The sequence below is a fragment of the Nomascus leucogenys genome, chromosome X (assembly GCF_006542625.1).
Source record: "Nomascus leucogenys isolate Asia chromosome X, Asia_NLE_v1, whole genome shotgun sequence".
Classification (NCBI taxonomy): Eukaryota; Metazoa; Chordata; class Mammalia; order Primates; family Hylobatidae; genus Nomascus; species Nomascus leucogenys.
In genome coordinates, this window is record NC_044406.1 from 136,507,692 (window position 1) to 136,527,907 (window position 20,216).

The 20,216-nt window shown below is 39.0% G+C and overlaps 1 pseudogene; it reads right to left on the bottom strand.

The window, feature by feature from the left end:
• Positions 1–15,769, bottom strand: part of LOC100604356 — a 131,326-nt pseudogene extending 115,557 nt beyond the window's left edge.
• Positions 15,770–20,216: the final 4,447 nt, after the last annotated feature.

The following is a 20,216-nucleotide window of genomic DNA, read 5'->3' on the forward strand; positions in this document are numbered from 1 at the left end:
GTTCTATCGACCACCCTTCCAGGGTAGGGGGCAGCCAGACTATAGCACAGCCCAAGAAAGTGTTACAGAGCATATCAGAAAGAACACATGTTTCTGTGGGAAACCTTGTTTGAATTTCTATCCTTAGGAAGCTCACAGTTTTTGTGTAAGTTACAGTAAGAAAATGTACTCAATGGGAAGCAGCATAAGGGAGGCCCAGAGAAATGCTAAGTGCCATTCAGAGGAGGAGTGCTCACTTCCACCCGGAGTAGCAGGGCTGGGGGCCTCTCCAGCTTTGTAGGGAAGGGGGCTTTGGTAATTGCTCTCTCCTCTGACCTCCCACAGCACATTGTTTACTCCTCTGTTAGAGTGCTCAGTATGCCGGACTGCAATTGTCTGTTTATGTGTCTGTCTCTCCAATTAGCCCTCAAGCCCTCACAGGGCAAGGGGCATGCTTTGTTCATCTCCCTATTCCCAGGGCCAGACACAGTTTCTGCACAGTGAAGGGCCTCAGGGAAGCTTTGCTGAACCTAGCAGGGAAAGCAAAACTTCTGAAAGTAGTGCTTTGGTTTTCTCTATAAGGAAGGAGGTGATTCATTCCACCCAGAGCAGTGGGGGTTGGAGATAGATATCTGTGTATGGGTTTGTGTCGTCTCCCCAACTGGGCTGTGAGCTCCTTTCAGGAGGACTGTGTCCCTCTTGTCTCACTATTCCCTGAGCACCCACCCATCCCTGTGTCTTCCCAGGGACAGGGAACTCACTGGCAGGGAGTTCCAAGGTGATGGGATCCCTTCTCTTCCAACAAATTCATAGAAACATGGAAAAAACACAATTCCAAGCTGCTTTTAATACTTGGTCCATGCCTCAGAGATTACTTGCTTGTTAGTTACAAGGTGTGTGTGGGGGGAGCGGGGGGGAATATAACTTTACAGTAGAGAGATTAGGCTGTCATCACCTTAACCCAGGCAGCAATCTTGGCACCCTTAATAATGGGACAACCAGATCTCCTAATGTGATGCAATAGGAAACACACAGCATCCCCTATGAAATATTCTTGCAAGAAGTCAAGCCATTAAACCTGATTTTCAATTTACAGAAAATATAGAGACAGAGGATCAGGTTAAACAATCACAAAGAAATAATCAGTCAAAGCTAGAACATTGGAGAACATACAACACGGCTGGCCTGGTTTCTACAAGAAGTCAGTGTCATAGGGATGGTTCTAGATTAAAATGGAATAAAAAGACATAACAAAAAGTGTCTTTCTTCATTGGTGTGTAATTCTTTGGATCCTGATTTTTTTAAAAGCAGCTATACAATGTAGTTTGGAAACAATTTATGAAATTTGAATACTACTTGATAATAGGCTGATTTTCTTAAGTATAATATTGGTATTATGGTTATATAAGAGAATGTACTTATTTTTAGGAAGTACAAATTAAACTAATTGGAGGCCAGATGCCATGGTGGCTGCAACTCATTTTGAAATGTTTCAGAAAACTAATAGATAAAGTAAATGTGGCAAGAAAAAAATACTTTTAAATATCGAATATGAGTGTTTGGGTATTTATTACACTATTCTTTCTGCCTTTCTAAAAAAGCATTCTTAAAAATAAAAAATAAAATATATTGCAAAATTTGAAGAAAAAAATGTGAAAATTTCTAATCACCTCAAACACAGAGAAACAATAAATGCAGAGCAATAAGTATAAGTAAATATTGGAGTAGTACTTAGAAAATGTGAACTTGATATAAGTGCCAGGTGCTGGGCATTGGGTCCCAGGCATAGAGAGGACATATGTTCGGAAGACAGGTCCATGTTACGTAGAGGAGTTAGAATGACTTCTTTGCATAAAGGCCAGAACCTTGAAGAGTCCTTCTTCTCATAGACTGGAAAAAAGTCAATCACCCAGAGAAGGAATAAGGAAGCTTCATGTCCACCCAGGCTTTGGAGGGACCCCATGAGAAATGTCTCTTATGAGAAATCTCACACTTCCCATAGAAATGGGGTCAGAATTTATAAAACTTGCATGGGACAGGAATCACAAGTCAGGCCATCATTGTGAAAGCTGGTCTAAAACCAATGAAACTTCTGGGATTCTTGGCAAAAGAAAGCACCAAGACTGTAGAGACACACAAACCAGGGCACATTGTCCTCTAACATAGTAAGTAACCCTCACTAAATATGCCCTCACCCTAAAATAAAAATTGCAAACTACACAAGAAAATGAATCTTTATGAGAGAGACTCAGCAGACACAGCAGAAGAACTATCTAGCTAAAATCTTAGAATAATAGAACAATCTGAAAGAAACTGTAAAGCACGTATATTTAAAATAATGACAGAGACAAAAACAAGCCATAATGAAAGAACAGGACAAGGTGATAAAAGAAGAGTTGAAAAAGAATCCTGGTTCTTCTCAAAATGAAACATAGTTTTAAATTGAAAAACTCAGTGGATGAGATAGCAGATGGGACACTGCTAAAGAAAGAAACAGTGAACCGAAAGATAGAGCTAAGAAAATCACCTGGAATGCAAGAAAGAGATACAAAGAAATGGGGAATTTGAAAGTGCCATTAGGAAATTTAGAGAATAGAATAAGAAAAGCCAACATATCTAGTAGGTGATCCAGGAGGAGAAGATATGAACAGAGAGAGGGAGAGAGAGAGACAGAGAGAGAGATGGAGAGAGAGAGACAGAGAGAGAGAGAGAGAGAAAGAGGATATATTTGAAGGAATAAAGACCAATTATTGAAAATATGATACAAGTGCTCAGATGGAATAATCACACTGAGTCTTAAGTAGAATAAGTAAAAACAAATCTATCCCCTAGAAACATTATGATGAAACTTCAGGACATTGAAGAAAAAAATCTTAAAAGCAAAAATAAATATTACCCTTGAAGAAATGACAACTAGACTGAATATAGACTTTTCATCAAAAAACAGATGCTAAAAGACAGATGAATATCTTCAAAGTACTCAGGGAAAAAACTGTCAACCTTGAATTCTATGCTCAATTTAATTATCATTTAGAAGTACAGCAAAATACATGTCAAGTGAATAACATTTCAGTAAAATTAGCAAATCAAATCCAGCAATATATAAAAATGATAATACCTTATGACCAAGGAGGGCTTATCCCAGGAATGGAAGGCTGGTTTAATACTCAAAAATCAGTCAGTGTAATTTACCATATTAACTAAATAAAAAAGAAAAATAATATGATCATCTCAATAAGTTCAGAAAAAGCATCTGGAAAATTCAATGTCTATTTATTATTAACAAACAAGCCCCAAAGCCTCAGTGGATCATGAATAGAAAGAACTTCCCCAACCTGATAAAGGCTGAATATTCAGAACTGACAACGAACACCATAATTGATAGTAAAACCCTGGATGCTTTGCCCCTAAGATCAGGAGCAAGACAAATATGTCCATTCTCACCATTTCATGCAGTATTGTACTGGAGGTCCTAGATAGTGCAAAATGGCAAAAAAAAAGAAAAGCATACAAAATAAAAAAGTAAAACCGTTTTCATCTGCAAAGAGTATGACTGTAAACCAACCAAAAAAGAGAATTTTAGACCAATATCCTTGATGAATATTGATGCAAAAATCCTCAATAAAATACTGGCAAACCGAATCCAGCAGCACATCAAAAAGTTTATCCACCATGATCAAGTGGGCTTCATCCCTGGGATGCAAGGCTGGTTCAACATACGCAAATCAATAAATGTAATCCAGCATATAAACAGAACCAAAGACAAAAACCACATGATTATCTCAATAGATGCAGAAAAGGCCTTTGATAAAATTCAACAACCCTTCATGCTAAAAACTCTCAATAAATTAGGTATTGATGGGACGTATCTCAAAATAATAAGAGCTATATATGACAAACCCACAGCCAATATCATACTGAATGGGCAAAAACTGGAAGCATTCCCTCTGAAAACTGGCACAAGACAGGGATGCCCTCTCTCACCGCTCCTATTCAACATAGTGCTGGAACTTCTGGCCAGAGCAATCAGGCAAGAGAAGGAAATAAAGGGTATTCGATTAGGAAAAGAGGAAGTCAAATTGTCCCTGTTTGCTGATGACATGATTGTATATCTAGAAAATCCCATTGTCTCAGCCCAAAATCTCCTTAAGCTGATTAGCAACTTCAGCAAAGTCTCAGGATACAAAATCAATGTACAAAAATCACAAGCATTCTTGTACACCAATCACAGACAAACAGAGAGCCAAATCATGAGTGAACTCCCATTCACAATTGCTTCAAAGAGAATAAAATACCTAGGAATCCAACTTACAAGGGATGTGAAGGACCTCTTCAAGGAGAACTACAAACCACTGCTCAATGAAATAAAAGAGGATACAAACAAATGGAAGAACATTCCATGCTCATGGGTTGGAAGAATCAATATCGTGAAAATGGCCATACTGCCCGAAGTAATTTATAGATTCAATGCCATCCCCATCAAGCTACCAATGACTTTCTTCACAGAATTGGAAAAAACTACTTTAAAGTTCATATGGAACCAAAAAAGAGCCCGCATCGCCAAGTCAATCCTAAGCCAAAAGAACAAAGCTGGAGGCATCACGCTACCTGACTTCAAACTATATTACAAGGCTACAGTAACCAAAACAGCATGGTACTGGTACCACAACAGAGATATAGATCAATGGAACAGAACAGAGCCCTCAGAAATGATGCCACATATCTACAACTATCTGATCTTTGACAAACCTGACAAAAACAAGAAATGGGGAAAGGATTCCCTATTTAATAAATGGGGCTGGGAAAACTGGCTAGCCATATGTAGAAAGCTGAAACTGGATCCCTTCCTTACACCTTATACAAAAATTAATTCAAAATGGATTAAAGACTTAAATGTTAGACCTAAAACCATTAAAATCCTACAAGAAAACCTAGGCAATACCATTCAGGACATAGGCGTGGGCAAGGACTTCATGTCTAAAACACCAAAAGCAATGGCAACAAAAGCCAAAATTGACAAACGGGATCTAATTAAACTAAAGAGCTTCTGCACAGCAAAAGAAACTACCATCAGAGTGAACAGGCAACCTACAGAATGGGAGAAAATTTTTGCAACCTACTCATCTGACAAAGGGCTAATATCCAGAATCTACAATGAACTCAAACAAATTTACAAGAAAAAAACAAACAACCCCATCAAAAAGTGGGCAAAGGACATGAACAGACACTTCTCAAAAGAAGACATTTATGCAGCCAAAAAACACATGAAGAAATGCTCATCATCACTGGCCATCAGAGAAATGCAAATCAAAACCACAGCGAGATACCATCTCACACCAGTTAGAATGGCCATCATTAAAAAAACAAGAAACAACAGGTGCTGGAGAGGATGTGGAGAAATAGGAACACTTTTACACTGTTGGTGGGACTGTAAACTAGTTCAACCATTGTGGAAGTCAGTGTGGCGATTCCTCAGGGATCTAGAACTAGAAATACCATTTGACCCAGCCATCCCATTACTGGGTATATACCCAAAGGACTATAAATCATGCTGCTATAAAGACACATGCACACGTATGTTTATTGCAGCACTATTCACAATAGCAAAGAGTTGGAACCAACCCAAATGTCCAACAACGATAGACTGGATTAAGAAAATGTGGCACATATACACCATGGAATACTATGCAGCCATAAAAAATGATGAGTTCGTGTCCTTTGTAGGGACATGGATGAAACTGGAAAACATCATTCTCAGTAAACTATCGCAAGGACAAAAAACCAAACACCGCATGTTCTCACTCATAGGTGGGAATTGAACAATGAGAACTCATGGACACAGGAAGGGGAACATCACATTCCAGGGACTGTTGTGGGGTGGGGGGAGGGTGGAGGGACAGCATTAGGAGATATACCTAATGCTAAATGACGAGTTAATGGGTGCAGGAAATCAACATGGCACATGGATACATATGTAACAAACCTGCACATTGTGCACATGTACCCTAAAACCTAAAGTATAATAAAAAAAAAGAGTATGACTGTATTCACAACCTTTCTAAGACATCTAAAAACGTATTAGAAGTAATAAATGAATTTAGCAAAGTCACAAATATAAGATCAACATGCAAAATTCTAGCAACAGATAATACATATACATACTTGCAACAAACAATCAGAAATAAAACTTTAAAAATACCATTTACAATAGCATCAAAAACCATAAAATACTTAGGAATGAATTTAACGAAGAAATATGCCATTCTTCCATGTTGAAGCTACAAAACATTGCAGAGAAAAATTAAAGAGAATCTAAATAAATGTAGAAATATGCCATGCTCATGTATCGGAAGACTCAATATTAAGATATTGTTTCTCCTCAAATTGATCTATAGATTCAACACCAACCTAGTCAAAATCTAAGCAGACTTTTTTTTGATAGAATTAAACAAACATATTCTAAAATGTATATGGAAATGCAAAGAACCTAGAACAGTCAGACAAAGACTGAGCTTACTCTTTATTCTTTCATTTAACGTTTGTTTATTTATTGAGCACACACTATTGTCAGGCTGTTCCATACCTTGGGCATAAAACATTGAGACAAAGACATAGATATTTGCCTAAAGATCTACTAAAATATGAACTCAAGCACAGAAATTAAACTGAGAAATGAGTGGAATGCAAGAAGCAATGATGGACAAGAAGCTGGTAAACATATTGGTACAAGTACAGGCCACACAATGTAATATCAAATGAAAACTAATTGTGTTGCTTTGATATGTTGGATGCTACATTGGGCACGTTCAGAAATAGATTGGTTAGATTCAAGGATGGAAGCCCACAAAGGACTTCTGGTCTAGTAGGGGAGACGAAGTAAACAGAGAAGTCCAATGGAGGGGCAACATCTACATAGGGCACAGAGAATACATAAGAGGAGAATGTCTGTGCTATCTGGAAGTGTGTATCCTGGAAGAATTTCATGGAGAAGATCATGTTCAGTACACTTAGGGAACCATCAGGTTTGATAGTGGTGGGGGCGGGACAAGAAATGAGTTTTCTGTACCAGGGCAAGGGGTTTGGACTTTAGCATTTATGCTGAAAAGGCTGCCTGCTGCCTGCTTTGTGAATTTCAGATAAGGGTTGTGATTATTATTTTAAACTCTAGAATTCAAAATAATAATTAAAAGCCACACGTGGCTTTGCAGATACAAAGCATTATGTATATAGTCTCTTACTTGGTCTTCACAGCAACCCTGTGATGTATAGAGTCTTAAATGAACAGCGGTTCAACAAAGTTAGAGAATTTGGTCAAGGACATGTCATTGGTAAGTAGATGATTTGGCTCTAGAATCTGGCATTTTGGACCTCCAGTGCAGTGCATTGTCCCTAAATTATGCTGCCCCATCAAGCACTACACTTGCTCCAGGACAGTGACAGGCTGAACTAGCAAGAATGTGTGAAGGTCTGTTTCTGTTGTGAAGATATCCATGGCTGAATAATCCATAACTTACTTAGTGAAACTCTTTAGTGTTCCTGATGGTCAGAAATTCCTCCCTTATGTCTTATCAAAACAAGAACTGTTTCAGTGAAAGCTTGTTTCCTCTTATTTGATTTTTCACTAACAAAAGGAACTACCTTCATCAGATTCCTTTTTCTAATGTCCCACTCCATCCATATGATTGCAAGAAAAATGGAATATAGATGCTTTCAAGGAGATAGTTTATCTTGCTTATCACTGTCCTTCTTCCTTTCTAACCTGTTCTTTTTTTACTGATCCAGGCACTCTTTCCTGTTGTCATTTTTCTCTAAGCTTTGGATTTGACATGTTCTTTCTGGAGCAATTTCTGCCTATTAATCAATCGTTAAATATTTCTGAAACACCTACACTGTGCTTAATACTTCACATACCTAAAAGCAGCAATTTTGACTTGATATTAAGTAGCATTAAGTTTTAGAATAGTGATGGCTGACATCCCACCACACACTCTACATCAATTCCATGTAGACTGAGTGGGTGAAAACCTCTTGTCAAATTGGAGTTTTTAAATTGGACAAAGTTGAATCCCATGTAAATGGACAGCAATCCATGCTGTATTATTTTCCTGTTGTATAATCAAGGGATCACAGTCATTTCTACTTGTAAACTGGCATTCTTTTAATTTCTTACAAAAGTCAGAAGTATTTCATCTTACAGAAAAAGTGACCACTTCCCCCTCTTCCCACCCACACTAGATTTTTTTTTCTTAGCTTCCCTGTTTAGGGGGGAAGGATGGGTACTACTCTTCTGCCAATTCAAGAGATTTATGATTCTCAGGTCATCCTTTTTTCCTTCTTTTCATCTTTCTTTCCTTTCCTCACTCCCTGCTTCTGTTTTCCTCTTTGCTTCCATCCTTCCCTCCTTCCTTCCTTTGGTTCATTCATCCATTATACACTCATTAGGCACTATATTCTAGGTGCTAGGGGCACAGAGGTGAATCAGACGAGGCCCTTACCCTTAATTTGCCCTTAGCCCATAGGATAAGCAAACAAGTAAATAGACAATGATGATATGATACAGTAATGCTGTGAATGGGGAAAGCAGAAGGAGCTTGTGGAGAGCAGAGTAAGGGTAAGGAAGAGATGATGGCTTGGGTTCCCACAAATCAGGACAACCTTCCATAGACTCCTCTGAGGAACAGCAAGCACTACAGCCGTCAACATTTTGCCTTACTTCAACATTCCTTAGTGCTTCTTTCACTCACCACACCATGTGAAGGGCACAGTGATAGCTTCTGTGGGAGCTACCAAGGTGAATAAGACAGAGTTCTGCCACCTTGGGGTTCATAATCTATTAAGGGAGACCACCAAGGACTCAAATAACTGGAATCCCTGGCAGACTGTGAGAAGAGCCATCAATGGAGATACAAGCAGTGTGCCATGGGAACCCAGGGAAAGCAGAAGTTCATTCCTACTGGAGGGATATGAGAAGTCCATAACCCAAAAGATATTTCAACTTTCCCTTTTTGACATTGAGTTGCATTTTCCATAATTCAGCAAAGATTTGAAGACATGGAAAATTGTACTCAATTTGAGAAAGTCTCTGTGGTTCACTTCAGTGCAACAATCTTCTTCACTTTATCTCCTGCTGTCACATACTCACTCTGGCCTGTACATAGAAGTCAGCTAAACTGTGGAAATCAAGACAGACTGAGAGCCATTTTTCTAGAGTGATCCATGTGTGAGAGGGGATTAGGGGAGCCTGGAAGTGACTCTCAGGGTAGTTGAAACTTAGTTACAGGGCTTAGAATGTATGGAACTTCTTGCTCTGTTACTCATCCATCAAGTAGCACCTATAGATTTCTTAGTTTATTGTCATTGTCTTACCCCTGAGGTGGACTCCAGTGACAGAGGCTTGCCCAGGTCAGATGCAATAATAATATATTTAACATGGTAATAGGCAACTGGCATGTATGGCACAGTTGTCAAGGGATGGACTTTGAAATTCCACAGAACTGGGCTCAAATTTTATCTCCAACCTTTGCTGGCTGTGTGACCTTGGGTAAGTTACTTGACCTCTTTGTGACTCAATTTCCTCATCCACCAAATGGGGATGTTTGTATCTGCCTTAGGCAGTAGGTGGAGAATTTTGCTGAGATATACATGCAACATTCTTAGCAGAGTGCCTAATACGTAGTATACACAAGCTAGTGTTATCATTATTAGAATCATCCAAGATTTTAGGTGTAGCTGTCTGAGTTTTTACTTACTCAATTCTCACATTTTCCCGAGATAAGGAACAGACCTTTTCTGCACTAAGAATTCAACTTTTACATGACACATAGTCCTCTTGTTGGTCTACATACTCTCCATGAGCAACCTCTCTCATTTACTCTCACGGTTTCAATTGCCACCTACATGCTGGTGATTTTTAGATATTTGTTTTTAATCTAAACCTCTCTCCTGAGAACCCAGATCCACATACCTCGCTGTCTTTTGCTCATCTTAACTCATATGTTTCTTAAGCACCTCAACCCCATGTGTCCAAAACTGAACGCTCCTCCAGGAGTTGTCAGTCACTAGAGGAAATCTCACTGGAGGGAGCGACATATGAGTTGATCCTTCAAACAAGCGTGATTGATTTTAATTTAAACTTGGTAAAAGGAGAGGAAAATCATTCAAGTGAAGGACAAGTGCATGGAGGCAGGAAAGCTTCAGGGTATACAGTGGAGAGCCAGGTTTGATTACGTATCTTCAAATCTTCCTTCTTAATGTTCTATTTCACCCCTTAGCAAATACCTGGCTCCTGATGTGTTTTTCCATATCTGGATGTCTGAAAGTTGCAGGAAATCATACACTGCTGCTGGGATGTCTGGGGTCAGACTGAAATGAGCTAGTTCCTCGCCAACTAAGGTTCACGGTCTAAGGACGCCATGGGATGCTTCGTGTTCAAATATGAGCCACACTGTCATCACCTCCTTCCCTGGTCTAATGGTATCAAAGTGAAAATAGAAAGGTCTTGTCTCCATTGAGAGTCTCTGAATGCCCTGGATTATCATCAGGGCCCATAAAATGATTGAATGACTGTGCAATACCATCCACTAACAGCATTCAATAATCCTTACTAATGTGAAGACCCCATTTTAGAAGAACTAAACATGGATACCAGGTTCTATTTCAATGGAACAACCTCAACTCTGAAGTGAAGAATGGACAATCTGAGTAGTAACCACAATTATGTACCACTTGCTAAATAAGTGCCAAAGCTGCGTAATCTTTTATGGTGACGGTTATGGTTTCAGGCACAATAAATGGCAAGACTTTGATCCTAAGAACACATGCATAAGCCAGTTGTAAGTATCTATCAACCGTTTGAATTCAATCATACCATCTATTATTTCACAAAGCATGACTTTTTGTTACCTAAGACTGCACAGTTGTGTGAATGTATTAGTTTCTAACGAGCAATTATTCATTTGTGAAAATCTTTAAATTATTCTCCTAGGCAGCAAAGAAGACATGCCTCTTCTAAACAGGGCCACCTGTACAGTGATTAATAGTTAGTTTTCTTCAGGTCCAGACACAAATTGAAATAGGGCTTCTGAGAGCAATTAGACAAATGGAGGTATTCTTGTGTGGCTTAGGCCTTAAATCCTTTGGGATCTCACTTCTCGGGTCTTTTCTTTTTAATATTATGTGCTTGATTGTGTCCCTTTTATTTGGCTGAAGATGGAAGCAAGTGGGGGCCAGAAAGGCAGTTTATCCCTCAGGAGTAGGAAATTAGAAGATTGGGTACCACCTTTAGGATTAACTGTTCCTTGAGGCCCAGGCTCCCCAACTACTCATCAATCCTCTGGACATGTTTCTGGCCTTCTGCCCAGGATGTTGTTCAGGGGAAAAATCTAACTATCTGATCAGAACAACTGGAGAGCTGTGCCACAAGTTTTCCATCTGTAAAGTGGGCATATCCCCTCCAGCTCTGTCATTCTGTGGTTCTATATTTAGAAATATTTTGCAGGGTTTCAAGTTCCCAGCAGCTGTATAGTTGTGCCTGGTGACAGTACAAATCTTAAAATGTGCCTGTGTTGGACCTAGAACCGCAAATACCATTTGACCCAGCAATCCCATTGCTGGGTATATACCCAAAGGAATATAAAGACACTACTATAAAGACACATGCACACATATGTTTACTGCAGCACTATTTACAATAGTAAAGACATGGAACCAACCCAAATCCCCATCAATGATAGACTGGATAAAGAAAATGGGGTACATATACTCCATGGAATACTATGCAGCCATAAAAAAGAATGAGATCGTGTCCTTCGCAGGGACATGGATGAAACTGGAAGCCATCATCCTCAGCAAACTAACACAGGAACAGAAAACCAAACACCACATGTTCTCACCCATAAGTGGGAGTTGAACAATGAGAATACATGGACACAGGGAGGGGAACATCACACACTGGGTCCTGTTGGGGGATGGGAGGCAAGGGGAGGGAGAGAATTAGGACAAATACCTTATGTATGTGGGGCTTAAAACTTATATGACGGGTTGTTAGGTGCAGCAAACCACCATAGCACATGTATACCGATGTAACAAACCTGCACAGTCTGCACATGTATCCCGGAACTTATGAAAAAAAAAAAGTGCCTGTGTCTTGTGTTCCACCTGGTAGATGTTGTACTGCAGCAGATCGGTTTGCTTATTTCCTCCCTTCCTCCCATTTTCTCTCACCCTCCCTTCCTCCCAGCTTCTTTTCCTTCTTTTCTCCCTTTCTTCTTTGTCTCTTCCTCTCTTTTTTCTTTTATTTCTCATTCCCTCTTTCCTTCCTTCCTTCCTTCCTTCTTCTTTTCTTTCAAGATTATTTCCACTTGATGTCAATACTTGCTTCCAGTTTTAATTCCGTGCATGCAGACTGCAATCCTCTTACACCATGGAATGACAGAATTATCATAGGAGTTCACTGATGACAATTTCCCTTAAGACAGTACATAGGAAGGAGAGTCTTGAATTCTTCAAGGAATTTCCCCCAATTAATTAAGAGGTGGGTGAATGCAGGCTATCCACCTGACATAAGCCAATATATATAACTTTTAACTGTGCCCCATGTGTCTTTTATACACCTCTCTGTACTTTTCAGCCTCTTCTTGCCCATGTTTCAGTATGATTTTTTTCTTTTAACTTATCTTCCAGCTTATTGACCTTCCTTCAGCTATGTCTAATCTGCTGCTAAATTCATATATCAAACAGTTTTCTCAGTTACTTTATCTTTCAGTACTGGAATTTCCATTTAATTTTTCTATATGACTCTCAGTTCTCTCCTGATAATCTTTAATTAGCCATGTGATTTCTTGAACCTATTAATCATAGTTATTTTAAAGCTGACGTCTGACAGGTCTAAAAGCTGTATCTTGTATGGATAAGACTTTATCATTTATTTTTTTCTCTTGGTTTTGGGACATGTGATTTTGTTTCCTGGTATGCTTGATAATTTTTAATTAAATACTAGACTTTGTTTATGCATGTATCAAGAGATAATCTGAGGAGCCAGATGATGTTGTCTTCTTGAAGAGAATGTACTGTGCCTTCTTACAGGTAATAAGGGTAGGAGCAGATCCCCTAAATCTAAGGAAGTCGTGAGCTTATTTAAGGCTGGGCTTCAATCTTTGCAAGAATTAGTAACTTTCTTCTTCACTCCTAATCTTAGTTGTAGCCCTTTAAGGGATCCCAACCTAAAACCTGTTTACAAGGTCTGCTCCTTGGTGGGCCCTAATTGCCAATGTTCGTCCCTCCAACCTCAAAAGACTGTGGAAATCTACTCAGCCCCCCAGCCTCTTAGCCAATGCTTGGAATTGGCAAAAGCTTTTAGTAGAAAAGTTGTGTCCAATGTCAGGCTCACCTCTCTGTCTCCCTTCTTTTTTGGCATCTTGGTCTCTTTAGTCCTTGCTGCATTGGTAGCTCCCTACTGTCTTCAAATGTATTTTTTTTCCCAAATCTTGTTCAGCTATTCTAGTTGTTCTCAGCAAAAAGGTCTGTCTGCAAAAAGCAATTCTGGCTTTATCAGTAAATTTCCTCCTATGTCATTTGGCCTTGACTCTAGTAATATTTGGTAATTTTAGGCAGCACAATAGATCTTCAGCTCATCTTGCATATTTTCTTCCAGAGACCTGGAATAAACCATTTTCAAGGAGCTCTGGCGTGTTTCAATGAGAAATAGTATTTAAAGACCACTAGCTGGGCATTAGGAATGTTCTTTACTACTGGCTTGCATTATATCTTTGTCTTTTCAGTGGACAGAGCTAGAAAAAATACCCCTTTTGGAGAGCAAAAACTAAGGAGTTCATACTGAAAATTTCAGTTAATGAAAAAGACTACTAGTGCATTTTACTTAATATCTTTTATCTGTAATAGATATCATTTTTCTCTTATGCTGAAACTCATTTTTCCTAATAGCATTCACATATATATAATTTGTTTTATTCTAATATATGTGTGCTGAAATAACAATACCATCATAACTACTAACAAAAAACTAAATGTAATTTAATATTTCTTTCTGTTTGTCTTCAATATATATTCCACCAGGGATATACAGTCAAAACACTATGTTTCAAAAATCTTCAAATTATTCTGTTTTGTGTGATTATGCCATCAACTTGATATACAGAAAGATTCATTTATTTGAATTTGTTTTCAGCTTTATGGGATTGGTTTTTTCTCTCTGATTTGATTTTGTTTTTAAATTGTATGAAATATTAAATGGCTCTATGTTCCAAAGTATACAACAAAAGGAATTTAGCTTCCATCTCTGTTTCCTCTCCCCATTCTCTATTCTCTCTCTCTCTTCACCCACAGGCAGCACATTTTTGTTACTTTTTGATTTATTCTTTCACATTAAAATATACGTATATTACTATTTTACATATATACATATATGGAGACAGAGAGAGAGAGAGAGAGATTGTCACATTTGGGACAAAATCTAGATTCCATCCTTAATGTTTCTCTTTTCCTTACCCTACAAATTCTATCTATCAATAAATCCTAGGGCTATCTCCAAAGTATATCTCAAGTCCAAGGAGAGCTACCTTCATCTCCTGCCTGGAGGGCAGCAACAGCCTCCTGCTGCTCTTACTCCTGCACCTCCCGCCTCCCAACACAGTTTCCCTGCTGCAGCCAGAGGCAACCTTTCAAAGCATTTTGCAAAGGGAGGACTAATCTGCTCTTTCCTGCTGTCAGCCCTTACTGGGACCTGAAGGCGGAGCAAGCCCCTGAACCCTGCATCCAGCATGGATCAGACTCCCGCCTTCTTCTCTTGGCCCACTTCCCACCCCTTGCTAACATGCACCCTAGACTGCCAGCCACACTGAAACCTGTGCCTGGATACACTCCTGAGAACATGCTAGATCTTCCCAACTAGAATGCTTTTCCCTGAGCCTCAGCTGGATGCACTCACAGCACAATCCTGTTTTTAAATCTTCATATTTGGCATGACTTTATAGTTGTCCGGTGAGAAAAGACAGCATCAGAGAGGGACAGAAACTTGCTTAAGTTCCTACAAGAGTTTTTCCCACTTGTTCGTTTAACAAACTGTTCTTGAGCTGTGTACCAAGGTCTCTCCTTTAACAAACTGTTCTTGAGCTGTGTACCAAGGTCTCTCCTTAGATATGTAGAAAATGGAGATGATTTTGCTTGGAGCTGCCTTACCCCCAGGCGCTCCTGGCTGTGAAAGACCTTATCTAACACAAATTGTGAAGGCAGAGGCACTGCCTTGAGCACCTGAAGGAGCATCTGCTGAGTGTCCCTACCAATCCCAGCCCTTTCCGGCGCCCCGCCCTTCCCCTGTCTGGCCTAGGTCAACTCGCAGGCGAACTAGCCAGCGAACTGTCCTTCCTGCTGCTGTTGGGGTGATTTATAAAGAGCCTCCGCTGTGACTCCTTCATGATGGCCTTGCCCGTGGAGCCTCAGCCACACCTGCCCTTTTAAAGAAGGCGGCGTGTAGTTCCGTGCCAAGGACTGCGGCGAAACCAAGCTGGTGTCCTCACCACCAGCAGCCTCTCCCTGCATCCCATTGCCCAGATTCCTGGAGCCCCACGGCGACCAGGGTGCCCGAAGAGCCCCGGAGCGTATCCCAGCCTGTGTCCTCCAGGAGGCACAGAACGGCTCCGCAGTGCCACCTAGAGGCTTCCAGCGCCAGCCAGAGGAGAGAGTTTTTGTCTCTGCAGGCTTTGGGGGCTAGCTGGGCAATGGCTAGCACTTTGGAGGTCTGGTACCAGGGTGAGCTATATTTGGAGAAGTTCATTTCTGGATGTATGGCTGTACATTCAACCCCCTCGGAGCCTGTCTCCTGTAGCTACCTCTCCACCCCCAGTGCACACACTTAGGGCCACTGTGACTCACAGCTCTGGAGAAACCCAAGAGCTGCCTCCAAACCTCTAGTCTTAACCAAATGGCAGAAACAGGAGAGCAAGTCCTGCAACATACCCCAGTGCAAGAGTTGTTTAGTAGATGAGATAAAGATAGCATTCCCAACAGAACCGAAGTGAAGGGACCATCAGTGAGATTGTTGGGACAGCTAGCTAGCCATTTCTAAAAAGGACATTGAAACTTCCACCTTGCACCATGCCCTTAAATTACATCCTGGTGGATTGAAGAGTACAATGTCACACTAAAAGAAAATATTGGTACCTATTTGTATAGGCTTGGAGTGGGGAGGATATTCCAAATATAATGCCAAGCACAGAAACTATAAAGGAAAAAGACTGATAAATTTGACTCAAAATTTAAAATCTTTTGTGCACTAAAAAAAAAACTATTGATAAAAGCCAAAATAATGTACTTGGAAAATGACCACACATCTGAAAGACAGTGACTAATATCCTTAATATATAGGGAGCTTTTACAAATCAATAGGAAAAAGACAAACGCTCCAGTGGGAAGATAGGAAAAATACATGAACAAACAATTCATGAAAAGACAAACAGATTACTAGGAACATTAAGAAATGTTCAGCCTTAGTAGTAATCAAGGGAATGCTAATTAAAACCACACAGAGATTATATTGTTTTCAACTACCAAATGAACAAAAATTTCAAAGAGGACTAACTCATGGAGGGGACAGATAAAGCAGAGATCAGGCCTGCCCACACACACATGGCTATGGGAGGGAGCGGTGGCAAGGCTTTTCTGGAAGGCAACTTGGTGTCATGGAGTAAAAGCCTTAACAAATATTGCACATCTTTGTGCTCAGCAGTGTCACTTTAAAAAACTTATCCTAAAGACACAATGTGTGGAAAGATATAACTGGCCAGGGATGTTTGCTGTAGTCTTGTTTTTAATAAGGGCATAAAAAGGAAACAACCTAAGTAAATATACATTTATTTATTTAAAATAATAAGGTAGGTGTCTTCTCATCAACTTGGAAAGGTGTTCATGAGATATCATTAGGTGAGAAACACAAGTTACAAGAAAATTGTATGTATAATATAATTTATTTTATGTAAATAAAAATGATGTATATATTACATGGATAAAAACAGATTGAGTCATGCAGCACAATGTTAACAATGTTGCCTTGAGAGGGAATGGAGATTATGCATTGCCTTTTTTGCTTTTTTTGGCTTATTGATATTTTTATTTCAACATAGAAATATCCATACTGGCTCTTTTCTTGCCTTTATTTTTTCTTTTACTTTTTCTTAGAATTTTTTTTTAATTATAATAATAATACAGGCTTGTTGTAAAAATTCAAACCCGACAAAAGTATATAGAGGCTTTCCCTCTGACCATCCCATTCCCCAGAAAGGACCATTGTGAACAGGTTGGTATATATATTTTCCAGACACTTGTATGCACATATAAACATATATGCATGTGTATATTTTAATATAAATAGGATCACACTGTATACACTGTGCTGTAACTTGCTTTTTTCACTAAATAGTATGTCACGAACATCTTTCTATGTCAATACACATAGATCTGCCTTGTGTTTTTTTAAAAATATGCTTTTCAACAGCTGCATATTATTATTACCTTGTACAGATATATTCAAATCTTTACTTTCTGATTTATCTACATCGACACGTACTATTTGTGTAATGAAAATATAAAAAAAAGTTTTGTTGGAAAAAAACAAAGAAAGAAGAAAGAGGGAAAAAAGAAGGAAGAGGGTGAAATGATATTGTTTATTCACCTTCACTTTCATGTGGATTTGGGGCTTCTTCTACTTGGGAGATAGCTTTGATTCTAGAAAGCTGTCAGGGTTTGATGAGGTGCAGAAAAAGTCTCACTAGCTCCGTGATTAAACAAAAAATTCCCGGGGGTCTTGGGACTTCTGACGGGCCTTTCCAGTCCAGGTCACCAAGCTTGGAGAGGAGGCCATGTCAGAGTAGAAGTTCTATCTGGGATTCTAGTGACGTTTACACAAGAAAACAGTAAAACTTAGAAGCAAAATCAATCATAACAACAATTATGGAAGTGAAACAAACCACTTTTTTCTTTTGCTTTTCGCCTATATTTATTAACCATTTGTATTTATTCTTTGTTTTTTTCCATTTTTCCAGCTTTATTGAGTATAATTGCCAACTAAAATTGTATAAATTTAAGATGTACGACATAATGATTTGATATACATATATACTGTAAAATGATTACTACAATAAAAGTGGTTAACACACCCATTACCTCACATTTTTTGTGTGTGTGTGTGTGTGCGGTGAGAACTTTTAAGATCTATCCTCTGGCCAGGCACGGTGGCTCATGCCTGTAATCCCAGCACTTTGGGAGGCTGAGGCGAGTGGATCACGAGGTCAGAGTTCGAGACCAGCCTGACCAACATGGTGAAACCCCGTCTCTACTAAAATTACAAAAATTAGCTGGGCATAGTGGTGCGTGCCTGTAATCTCAGCTACTCGGGAGGCTGAGGCAGGAGAATCACTTGAACCCGGGAGGCAGAGGTTGCAGTGAGCCGAGATTGCGCCACTGCACTCCAGCCTGGGCAACAGAGCGAGACTCCAGTTCAAAAAAAAAAAAAGATCTATTCTCTAATCAAATTTCAAGTATATAATATTAGTAACTATAGTCACCAAGATGTACATTAGATCCCCAGAAGTTAATCCACCTTCAAACTGAAAGTTTGTACCCTTTGACCAACATCTGTTCACTTCCCCCACCAGCCAGTCCCCATCACCACCATTCTACTCTCAGTTTCTATGAATCTGGCTTTTTTAGATTCCACATATGAGTGAGATTATACAATAGTTATATTTCTCTGTCTGACTTATTGCACTTAGTATAATGCTGTCAAGTTTCATCCATATTGTTCCAAATAACAGGATTTCCTTTTTTAATGTCTGAACAATATTCTCTCTGTGTGTGTGTGTATGGTGTGTGTATGTGTGTGTTTCACATTTTTTTAAATCCATTCTTCTGTCGACAGAAATTTTGTTTTTTCCCTTCTTGGCTACTGTGAATAATGCTGGAACAAACATGGGAGTGCAGATATCTCTTTGAGGTACTGAATTCATTCCTTTGGATCTATACCCAGAAGTAGAAGTGTTCGATCATATGATTCTATTTTTAATTTAAGAAACTTCAGTACCATTTTCCATGGTGGCTGTACCAATTTACATTCTGACCAACAGTGCAGAAGGGTTCCCTTTTCTCCACATCCTTGACAACACTTATTATCTCTTGTCTTTTTGATAATACCATCGTAACACGTGTGAGGTGGTACTTCATTTTGGCTTTGATTTACATTTTCCTTATGATTAGTGATGTTGAGCACCTTTTCATGCACCTATGGGGCATGTGTATGTCTTCCTTGGAAAAATGTCTATTCAAGTTTTTTTTAACTCATTTTAAAATCAGATTATTTGTGAGAGTATTTATTTTTGCTATTGAGTTGTATGTGTTCCATATATATTTTGGATATTAATCCATTATCAGATATATGCTTTGCAAATATTTTCTCCCATTCCATAGGTTGCCTGTACATTTTGTTGTTCCCTTTGCTGTGCAGAAGCTTTTCAGCTTAATGTAGTCCCACTTGTCTATTTTTGCTTTTGTTGTTTGTGCTTTTGATGTCATATCCAAAAAAAAAAAAAAATCATTGGCAAGACCAGTGTGAAAGAGCTTTTCTCTTATGTTTTATTCTGGGAATCTTTTAGTGTCAGGTCTTACATTTAGGTCTTTAATCCATTTTGAATTCAGTTTTGTGAGTGATGTAAATTGTGGTCCAGTTTTTTTCTCTGCATGTGGACATTCAGTTTTTTCAATACCATTTATTGACGAGACTATCCTTTCCTCATTGTGTATTCTTGGCACCCTTGTCAAATATTAGTTGACTGTCTATGGGTGGATTTATTTCTGGGCTCTCGATTCATGAATAGTTTATGTCTGTTTCTGTGCCAGGACCATGCTGTTTTGATTTCTATAGCTTTTAGTATACTTTGAAATTAGGGAGTGTGGTGCCTCCAGCTTTGTTCATCTTTCCCAGGATTGCTTTGCCTATTCGGTTTATTTATTTTTTTTTTGTGGTTCCATAGGGATTTTAGTATTGCTTTTTCTATTTCTGTGAAAAATGCTGTTAGGATTTTGACAGAGATTGCATTGAATCTGTGGATCACTTTGGGTAGTATGGATAGTCTAACAATATTAATTCTTTCAACTCATGAATATGGGCTATCTTTCCACTTATTTGTGTCTTCCTCAATTTCTTTCATCAATGTCTTATAGTTTTCAGTATA